The sequence below is a fragment of the Populus alba genome, chromosome 1, assembly GCF_005239225.2.
Source record: "Populus alba chromosome 1, ASM523922v2, whole genome shotgun sequence".
Lineage (NCBI taxonomy): Eukaryota > Viridiplantae > Streptophyta > Magnoliopsida > Malpighiales > Salicaceae > Populus > Populus alba.
Window position 1 is genome coordinate 54720622 of NC_133284.1, and position 10614 is coordinate 54731235.

At 38.0% G+C, this 10614-nt stretch overlaps 1 pseudogene; it reads right to left on the reverse strand.

Moving 5' to 3' along the window:
• Nucleotides 1-286: 286 nt before the first annotated feature.
• LOC118040175 (serine/threonine-protein kinase BRI1-like 1) lies at nt 287-4403 on the reverse strand (annotated as a pseudogene).
• Nucleotides 4404-10614: the final 6211 nt, after the last annotated feature.

A 10614-nucleotide genomic window follows, 5' to 3' on the forward strand; every position in this document is an offset into this window, starting at 1 on the left:
ATATTCCTGAATCAATTGCCTTAATCCACTCCGCATCAATCTACTGAAGTTCACTACTAAATGCACTTGTGATTTACTTTCCAACAATGCTACCACTACAACTTTACAGAACAGTGTGTTCATTTCTAAAATCATAGCTTTCCTATAAACAGCAATAATTGTAAAATAAACAAACAAAATAGTGAATCATCAGTTAGCAAAAACTGTGACGGAATAAAGAAGCTAATGGTGGAAGAGAAACAAAGTTTCAAGTCTTTTGCATTGTACATCATGATCAATGGGAAACAAAAAGTATAAGTTGCCCATCGTTGAGCAACTGAAGGACCTGTTCGTTTGTTCTCTCCCCATTTTCCTGCAACTTTCTGTGTCATTTCAGCATTCTATTATTTACAGTAGCTGAAATTTGAAGGATTACCCCATATCCAATTCAGAAGCGCAAATGACCACTTCCATATCTGTAATCGCAGGCAGAGCAGATCAAAGGTGCCAAAAGACAAAACCTTATAGTCCAATCAAAAGCTAAACATCATTAGCTAGACTCTTTCTCCCTGAATTCATCAATGCTTGCATCTTTCAAAGAGAAACCATCTAGGATATCGCTTTCAGAGTCAACCTGAAGCTCTTTGAACATAGCCATAACCTGTATCATGGTCGGCCGTCTGAAAGGCCTGTCATCAAGGCACTCGAATGCGATTCTCAAATACTGGTATAATTCAGCTTCTCCAGATTTTTGTGTCATTAACTCAGGGTCCAGTATCCCATTGCTTCTCTTCTCTATATATAGCTGCTTTGCCCACCCAACAAGGTTGTTATCATCACCAAACTCAGCGGAATCTATTGGCTTTTTGCCTGAGAGGAGCTCCAGAAGTATGACACCATAGCTGTAGACATCCCCTTTTTGATGTGCATCTAAAGCTCTGATAATACTCAGGGGGCACATTAACCTGGAGTTCCTGCAAGTGTACTCACGCTAAGATGTGTGTCAAGGGCGTTCACCAATCTTGCCATTCCAAAATCCGAAACCCGAGCTTCAAAGTTTTCATCTAAAAGAACATTGCTAGACTTCATGTCACGGTGGATAATGTGAGGTATGCAGCTGTGATGTAGGAAAGCAAGTCCTCTTGCTGAGCCTATTGCAATCTTCTTTCTTGCTGCCCAATCAAGCCTTGAGCATCCTCCTTTGGACCTGTCATGAAGAAACAGACTCTAAACTCCCCCATTTCATGTATTCATACACAAGAAGCCTCTCCTCTCCAATTTTGCAGTAAACCAGCAAAGGAAACCAGGTTGCGGTGCTTGATCTTCCCAATAGTTTCCATTTCTGCCATAAACTCTCTGTCCCCCTGACCTGTGACATGAATCAGCTTCTTATATTAGCAACAACACATCCATCTTTTAGTTGTGCCTTGTAATACCTCTCCAAATCCACCAGACCCTATTAAGCTATCAGCACTGAAACCATTCGTAGCTTCAAGTAGATGGGCAAAAGTCAACTTTCTTAGAGGTTCTCGAAAGTGGCAATGTTGATGCTCAAAGGCTCAGGAACACCTGAAAGTTTCCAGCTGCTGCTACCTGAAGTTGGGAGGCTGTCGATGTACTTCTCCCTCTGTTCTTCCTTCCGCTGGTACCTCTTTACTCGATAAAGAGCCAATGTAAGACCAAAGAGGCATAAAGACAAAAAATGCGATGCCAATGACCACCCCTACTTCCACAGATTGCTTCTTTCCCTGAGTGGTAAAAACCTTGTGGGTGACCTCCAGAGCTACAAGGGGGCAATGGTACACCGCAGAGGCCAGAATTGTTTTCATACCTGGATTGGGGGAAAGTAGTTAGCTGCCCTCCAGAAGGGATAGGACCAGTGAGGTTGTTGTTCGACACATCAAGATCACTAAGAAATGAGAGAGTCCCTAAAGACCCTGGTAGAAATCCTTGGAGATCATTGTGTGAGAGATCCAGAACTCCAATTGCTTTCAAACCTCCAAAACTGTCAGGAATATTTCCGGTTAGCTTATTGTGCCCCAAGTTCAAGACCTGCAAATAGCTCATCAAACCAAAATTTTGAGGGATAGTTCCTGACAACGAATTGTAGGCAAGATCAAGGAATATCATGCTGCATTTGTGACGAATGTATAAACCGTCATGCCAGAATAAATTCTTGTTGTAGGACAAGAGTGAACCATAGGAAGATTTTCCAACCTTTCTGGCCGGATCCCCTGAAATTCAACCAGTCCCCCAGCTCCTCGGCATGATGTTCCACCCTCATTTCTTACAAATGCAAACTGCTTCCCGGATACAATTCCAGGAACAACTAGACCAGCATGGTCTGCAAAGCTCGGGTGGGAGAGGACCACTTAGGTTGTTGCTGTTCAAATCAAGCCAAATGAGGCTCCGGCAATTGCCAATCTCTGGTGGTACTTTCCCAGTAAGTGAATTGTTACCCATTTGGAGAACAGCCAGATTAACTAGATTTCCAATGCCAGCAGGAATTTCTCCAGTAAGCCGGTTGCTGGAAAAGGGAAACCCAAATCATATTAGTGCAATTGCCAATGGACCGAGGAATGGTTCCTGTGATGAGATTGTTTATTGAGAATCAAAGTCTCGAGGTTTCCTCCATTAACACACAAATGCCTTCCGGGATCTCACCAGTGAGATTGTTTGCCCACATAACCAAGTCCAAAAGATTCGGCAAGGTCCAAACCTCCAAGGGAATTGGTCCATTCAAGCTGTTGAAACTAAGATCAATGCTCCTCAGGTTTTTTGCAGCTTCCAAGCTCTGATGGAACTTTTCCTGATAGGTAATTATCAGCTAGGAGTAACTTTTGGAGTGCGGTTGGGTTCGAGGAGGAACACAACTTAGCAGGAACATCCCCCGTGAAGCCATTAGAACTGAGGTCAAGCACTTGAAGTTGAGTACAATTTGCGAGAGACAGAGGCACGGTAACCGGTAATGTTGTTGAATGGAACATACAGATATATCAGACTTTGAAGATTGCTTACAACAGTAGTGAGGAAATTCCCGGAGAGTAGATTGCTGCCAAGATTCAGACTCTGCATAGAAGAACACGATGCAAAAGTCAGCGGCAAGCCACCAGTGAGTTTGTTTGCTGATAGATCCATTTCCTGTAGAGTTCCACAGGTCTGTCCCAACTCAAGAGGAATGTCACCATAAAACAGATTGTGAGCCAGAGACAACTGCCTTAAATTCGTGAAAACTCCCCCAAAAAGGTACCAGGAATCTTTAATTGTAGCTCGTTACGGGAGAGGTTAAGCGTCTGTAGAAGCACACAGTTCCTCAAACTTAATGGAAATCCAATGCCGGAGAGCCTATTTTGTGACAAACTGAGCCAAGTAAGATTGCAATAGTGCCCAAAATCAAGGCTGGAGAAGTTGGCAGAGAAGTTTGTTGTGTGAGAGATCCAAATATTTGAGAGATGGAGAGTCTGCAACAAAATTAGGTGGTATCTCCCCAGATAATAGATTGTATGATAGGTCTAAAACCGATAAACTGTTGCAGGACAAGGGAGTTACCGCAAGTTTTCCAGCGAGCTTGTTATCGGAGAAGTTAAGAAGATTCAAGTTCTGGCAGGGTGGAAAGAGAGTAGGCCAGCCAGGTAGAATCAGAAATAGTATTGCGAGAGAGGTCAAGCTGTAGCAAAGGAAGGACTAAAATCGAAGGGAACCACCAGGAATGGAATTATGAGAGAGATTAACATAAAGAGAGGTGATTGCAAGACTCAAAAAAGGACTTTCTTTGGAAGAGGGTCCGAGATGTTGTTTGAAGACAAGTCAAGACTCTCAAGAACACAAGAAGAGGAGGCAGAAAGATCAGAAGCAGAGAAAGAATTGCCTTGCAAATAAAGATGATTGAGAGATGGCAAGGCCCCAGTTAGGTTATAGAGGTTTAGGGTTCCAATGAGACCAGCGTTGGTGAGGTTGAGAGTGGTGACATGGGAATCAAGAGAAACAAGAGATGCCTGACCATGAACATGGAGTAGCAGAATTCGGGAACCAGTTGGCTAATAAATTATTTGGATCAGATTGAACAGAGGATTTCTTGAAGGCTAATAATCCCACAACTTCATTATTGGTACTTTGCTGCGATGACAACCCTCTGGTTTGTGATGATGATGGCATAAATAGCAACAGCAACACATAACCAAAGATTGTAATTCATGGCTTTGGGTGGTGGCCTTCGTGATGATATCCTCCATTGTTTCTTCATTTTTTTTTTTCTTTTGGGGTTAATCTGGGTGTTCAGATTTGCTGAAATATCCCCTCTTAATTAGTCTCTCTGCATAACTGGTGCAATTGAACCAATCTTGAAAAAATGAAAGCTTAATCTCTCCTTTCTTCTGTCTGTTAGCTTTCTCTGTATCTTCCTTCCAATCAAAGAAGCACCTCTCCCAAAGCATTTAGAGATTCTGCTCTTAATGTAAATCCTCTTCTGAGGTTTTAATATTTCACTAAATTTCCAAACTTTGACTTGTTGCTTGAAAATCTGAAAAAAAAGAAAAAAGTAGTATTAATTAATAATAAATTGAGAAAAGAAAGAGAAGGTGGAAATCACTATCAAGGTAGTAATCAGTGTGCTAAAATTCCAAACCTTTTCCCCAAAAAACTGATAATAGTAACATCAAAAAATAAAAAAAGAGAGAGAAGAAGGGGGATTTACCTGGAGAAGTTATGAAGTAGAGGGAAGGTGATGTGATGGTTTCTTGTAGAGTACAAATTAACTCCAAGGAAATCAGAGAATCAGTTAAGGAAGAGGACAGAAGAGTGCGTGTGTGTGTGAGGGGAAGGGTACGATGTGCAGAAAGAAAGAAATGTCGGCTGTCACTTGTTGACAGATAGCATTACCACCGTGTGACAGACATAAACTAGTACTAGAAATAGCATCGTTGCCACTTAAATAAACCAAAATTATTCAAGAATCAGCCAGAAAACACGAACAAGAACAAGCAGTCGTGCTAGGCTGCTCAGCCCAGGTGCAAGGCAGAGGTGGAGGCTTAGTTAAAGGAGGAGGAGAAGAAAACAGGCATAGAAGTAAAGAAAGAAAAAGATGTCAAGACCAAGTAAAGTGACATCTCCACACGCACACATTTCAGAGGGGGGGGGAGGAGAATAGAATATTAGTAGTAGGGAGTCTCTTGAGAGGACAAGTTGAATGGTGGTGCATTGGGGGTAGGCAAGGGAACACAGAGAGAGAGAGAGAGAGAGAGAGAGAGAGAGAGAGAAGGCAGAGAGAGGATGGAAGGGAAGGGAAGAGTGAATTGTGGGAGATGTGAATCTGTTGCTCCCCCACTTATTTTTTAAAATTTGTTCTCATTTTTCGGGTACAGTCAAACCTTTGGATTTGATCCTCTCTTCTCTCTCCCTTCCCAACTCCATCTTTTCTAGGAGCTAGGAGGAGGAGCTTTTGGCTTGCTTGTACGCCTCTCCCTCCCTCCCTCTCTCAAAATATGTGTATATATATATATATATATTCCATTTCTCACCTCCATTTCTTTTCCTTTCTTTAATCTTTCATCCTCCACGCTACTTTCTTCTACTGTATCGAAAATCTTTCATTTCCCGAATTTAATTAAATAAAATACTGAGAAAGCTACATCCTCATATACTCGTGCATAATAACTAGAAATCTGTAGCTTTTTACCCCCAACGTGTATCCCATCTTAACATGCCACAAGACACGCTAGCTCACTACCCTAAGTTTGCCCCTTTTTTGGCACTTCACTGGCCCGCCCCGCCCCTCCAGTACTCATTTCTTTTCATCTCTGAATCATCTTCGATGATGATGTAGTTTAGTTTACTCACCGCCATGTTCGATTCGAATGTATTCAGGTGTGCAAGTATGGCAAAACACAAGAAAAAGATGAAGAAAACCCCAGCCTATTTGCTCTCTCTCTCTCTCTCTCTCTCTCTCAAATTTCACGTTCCATGAAAATTAATTTGCACCCGACCCGATACATGTTTGTATTAGGATTACCATTTTGTGTTGTTACTGGGGAAATTTCTTATAGAGGCAGTAGCAGCGCTGATCCTAACTCAAGCTAGCATGCTCTTCAGTTCACACAGCAATAATACTATTAAAAAGATTCTAATCATTCTCCTCCTCCTCTTCTTCCTTGTTGTTATTATTATTACGATAAGTAAAGTAAAGAATTTTCCAAGTCAATTGCTAGCAAATATCAGGCTAGTATATATAAAAATAACTCACATGACATGAAATTATACTTGTAGTGGAGTACCCGAAGGGCAACTCAATCAAAGCTGTCAAGTTTCCCTTCTTTATTTTCATTGCCATTCATGATTTATATAATTAATCTATGTTAATATTGGGAATATGTACAATTCCTCGATTAGTTTTTAATTTAATTAATGAACCAGCCTTTTATTCTTCGGCATTACTTTTGATTCGTTCAGAGTTGAATTATATTTATTTTATAATATATACATTATCTAATGCTAATGATAGTTAGTGTTTTTTCAAATTGTTTTTTATTTGAAAAATATTAAATTAATGTTTTTAATTATATATATAGTTTGAATGTGCTCACATAAAAATTAAAAAAATATTATTTTAATATATTTTTAATTGAAAAATACTCTACACCGCATCACCAAACACCCACTTACTACATTTATCTGTCTATCTATCTTGACCCATCTACTTTATTGTTTGAAAAAATCGTTTGTATTTTGTTCACATAAGCAATTAATTAATAATAATAATGTTTGAATCGTGTACAAAACGTTTGTATTTTGTCCACATAAATAGGCAATTAATAATAATAATAATAATGAGAGGAGATAGCAACATCTTGTGCCAAAACTAAATACACATCAAATTGGCCACAGGTTCATATTCCTATCTATGTATCCACTATGAACCAACTCTTAATTTTTAAGTGTTAAAATTGAGTTTCGTAATCAGGTTTTAAGCAATTGAATTCGCAGAGGTAAGATAGAAGTACATGTATAGCAAATTTATTTACTTCATATATACTTAATTAAGTGCATTCCAAGTAGATTTTATTATTTTATTATTGAAAGATAGAATTTGTCAAATAATTGCCACTAATAAGAACATATGGGCATGCACGTTCCTTATATATTTTATTCTTAAGAGTCAATATTAAACCCCCACAAATTATATATATATGGACATGGATTGGCAAGCAAGAATGAAGCAACGATAGCTGTAAAGTGCAATGTTGTTGTTGTTAATTTTATTTCCTTGATGCATGATATAGTATATTATATTAATTAATTTCCTACACTTAATTTGTAGTTGAAGAAGCCATAGTGAATGAGAAGTAGAACACCCAACCACAGAGGGAGAGGTAATGACGTTAGGTAAGATAGACCCAAAGAGAAATTAACTGAGAAAAACACATGTCAATGGTTATTGCACTACAACAAGAAGAGGCTTGCTTAATTAGCCAAGGCAGCATAAGAGGATGCATGCTCATCGATGATCTCTTGCATCGATCATGCATGATCGATGGAACTGAAACCCTAAACCCTAAGATGTAATTAAGATTAAATAAAGAGAGAGAATCCCTTGGCGTAGGGATATCGGATGTAGTGGAAGGGACAACATCTTGCTTGGAAAGTGGTGGGTTCCCTCTACTATGGGGCACTAGTTTTTCTATGTCAATATTAATTGACGATAACCACCAACATGTGTAGACATCTTTGATTCTTGAAGGCTAAGCATAGGCAGGCACGGGGCGCGGGACGTCGGGCCGGCTAGATGGCTATGGATATTGGATGGAACTTGGAAGTGTGTGAGCACCAAATCACATGAGAAAAAGAAAAAAGAAAAAAGGGGAGTGGGGAAGCATTTTGTCTCTATACACACACCACACGAGTACATCTTTTCGTCTCCTACCTAGCTGCTGCCTCCTCAATGTTTCACATTCCTCGTAAAATTCAAAATATATAATAATTAACCCCGTGGGCTAGCTAGGCTTCGCGATATCAAAGTCTGCTAGCTGCTCCCTTGCAAGTTAAAACATTATTCTTAAAAGGAAGAGGACAAACCCATCTCTTCCACAGGACACAACCCCACGACACGTGCAGTCAAGTAGGTAGCTAGAGAGATGAGACAAGAGGTCCTTTTCCATGTAGACTTGTAAGATGCATGGACGGATAACCGGGTAGAAATTTGAAACTTGATTATAGCGAACTAATTAAAGAGATTAAATACGACAGCGATTATTGAGAAGAAATAAGCACACACTACTTGCTCTCAGATAGAAAACAGCGGAATCCAGGCAGATTTCTGAACCCATATCCCTTTTATATATATTGTATAATATGTTGATTGTATATCAAGACAAGAGTGTGGCCCCTTCCTCTTACCAAAGCCAAGACTTTTCATTAACGTTGTCCATTAACTCCTCCTTGGTCACTATTTAATTTCCCAACTTGTGGAAGTGTGAAGGTACCCCACGAGGAGTACTGTTTGTTAATTATGTGTCCTTTTCATCTTACCACACGAGCGTCCCTCTCCTCATCAGTTCATCCATTCATTCATTCTAGTTCATCTCAATATTCATGCAGATTACAATTGATCGAGTCGATGGTATCATAATTGCTCTCCTTTTCTGTTTTTTTAACCCTTTTTTTCATATAGAAAGACAATATTGATCAATTCTTTCTTGATGGGATCTTACCTTAGGCGCCACGCACCCAGATTGAAAATTTCGTTGGAATGAAGGTGCTGATTTCTTTTGAAAATTTGAAACAATAGAAGTATTCCCTTAGGTCTCCTTGAGCGGGTGAAAAAGGAGGACAAAAACCAGCTGGTCTAGCTGGTAATAGTAACGGCAATTAGTGAACGAATTGAGGTGGAGGTATTGTGGACCCTTTCGAAATATTTGACTCGGAAGATGTGCATAATACTGTGCGTTTGAAATGTAGTTTATATATATATATATATATATATATATATATATATATATATATATATATATATATATATATATATTACAGGAAACGTGTCCAAAAATATATATGCAAATGGTAGGGACATTAGCTGGAATTGGTTAGCTTAGAATAGACGTCTGATTGCCGCTGCACATCCTGATTTAATGCCATATCTAGGGTTTGGCAGGCACTGCATCTGCAATCTTCCAAAGCCTACAGATTTGGACTTTTCTTTAACATCCAAACTCTTTTTTTTCGCGATGAGAATAGTATCTCTAAACTAATTTACGCTACAACAAAAGAGAGAATGCCTTATAAGATCTGATCTTGAGGAGATTTTACCTTTTTTTAAAAAAAAATGAGCTCGAAATTTAACATCATCATTAAACTTATTTAAGGTTGTGTTTTTAAAATTGATTGAAAAATGAATATAATCTCGAGTAATGTATATGTAAATTAATTTATAAGTATTATTTACGTACTATTGATTTAAAAAGAATGCTATGAAAGGGAATTAAAGGAGATATATGGTTAATTTTTCTTTTTTCTATTTTGATTCCATATAGGTTAAATTATTTTCGTGGGACACCATGAAGTCATTAATAAATGAGTTTTTTTAAATAAAAATGTATTAAAATAATTAATATTGTCTTAGAATATCTTTTTATTTCTTATATCATCACATTAAAAATATAAATAAACACCTAAAAAACATCAATTTGATGGTTTTTTAAATAAAAAATAGTATAAAAAACAATTTAAAAACCAAATTATAACGCAAACAGTTATAAGGAGACCCTTTTCCTAAATTAATTAGTGCTGTTTAAATCATAATTAGTAATGTGCCAACTTTATTACTCATCCATATCTGGTGGGATCATAATTGCTTGATTTATTACTTCTACTCTGGTAAGCTTGTAATAATAGTTATGGAGAGTGGAAACTAATATTATTATTATTCAAGGAAAAAATGAGTAAAATGTGGGAACCACGTTTTTCTTCCTTTCTTTTCCATACGGTGAGGGACCTGCACGCCTCAATCTCTTTAATTTCTTCGTTTAAACCTAACTGGCTAGTGATCACAAGACAAAGGATTTGATATTTTTCTCTCTCTTTTTTTAAAAAAATTTTCTGTTTATTAGAAGCTAGCCTTTTTTGCTTTGACACTAGGAACCGGCCAAATTATGAGTGAAAACAATTGTTATGAACAGTCAATGTCCTATCGTAGTCATGGACTTTCATCATCACGCCACCGTATATACATCTATTCAAAAGTTCAAGTTATTTCGATCGACACGTTTACGATATGATATGATATGATGTTATTCATCCATAGCCTGCCGGAGGAATTGGAAAACTCGAGCAATTAACTAAGATCCTTATTTTTTTAAAAAAAATAAGAATAAAAAAAGTTATATTTACCTATTATATTTTATGAAATGAAAATTACCTCTAAATAGATTTTTATTAGACAAAAAAAAAATTAAAAATTTATATTTAACAATTATACTTTATAAAATAAAAATTGCCTCCACTTAATAAAAGGTTTCAAATGGTTCTGCTCATTCTCTGGAAGGGCAGATCGGAAGAGATAGAGGAAGGTCTGTATGTAGGGAGGCTAGGATCAAAGGAAATAGGGCTAAACCAAAAGGGGGGGGAAAGGGGAGTCTGTTATGGGTG